Source organism: Colobus angolensis, unplaced genomic scaffold, assembly GCF_000951035.1.
Source record: "Colobus angolensis palliatus isolate OR3802 unplaced genomic scaffold, Cang.pa_1.0 Scaffold506, whole genome shotgun sequence".
NCBI classification, from domain to species: domain Eukaryota; kingdom Metazoa; phylum Chordata; class Mammalia; order Primates; family Cercopithecidae; genus Colobus; species Colobus angolensis.
Genome location: NW_012118555.1, coordinates 1,007,481 through 1,008,166, shown reverse-complemented (window position 1 = coordinate 1,008,166; position 686 = coordinate 1,007,481).

Here is a 686-nt window from a genome sequence, read left to right as displayed (position 1 = left end):
GGAGGAGGAGGAGGAGGAGGGCGGCTGCCTATAGCCCACCAGCTCGTAGAGGGAGGCCCCGAGCTGCACGTCTCCGGGCCGCTGTGGCCGCAGCATGGTCCCGGGGGCCGCGTTCACGCGCGCCTGGGAAACCGCATAGTACATCTGGGAGGCGGTGGGGGCGGCCAAGGACGCCCTTCAGGAACGCCCCGGGGTGGGCCCGTCGGCAGGCCGCCCCTCCCAGCGGACCTGCGCTTGGGGAGCCGATGGTGGGGCCCTGGCCCGCGCCCTACCCCTTTAAACCCGGCTTGGGAACCTGCGGGGCAGCGGGCGGCGGGGCGCAGCCAATGGAGGCGCGAGGCCCGGCGCAGCCGCGTGTTCATTGGCTGCTTGCGCCGGGGCCGCGCGGAGGTGCGGCTGGCACCGCTCTAGGAGGTTATTGTGAGCGCCTGTGCCAGCGGCGCGGGACAGGCCCACTGAGTGGAGTAAGGGCGCCTTTTCAGGCAAGCGGGGCTGTTGAAGGAGGACTGGTCGCACTGGTCAGGCTGCAACTCACGTGCCTTCCTCCAGCAACTGTCTACTCAAAAACAACCTCCCCCATACTTTTTTTTTTTTAAACTGTGATCGCCTATTCATAACTTAAAATTTACCATCTTGATTTTAGACTACTGTTTAGTAATGTTATATACGTTAGTGTGCACATTAAA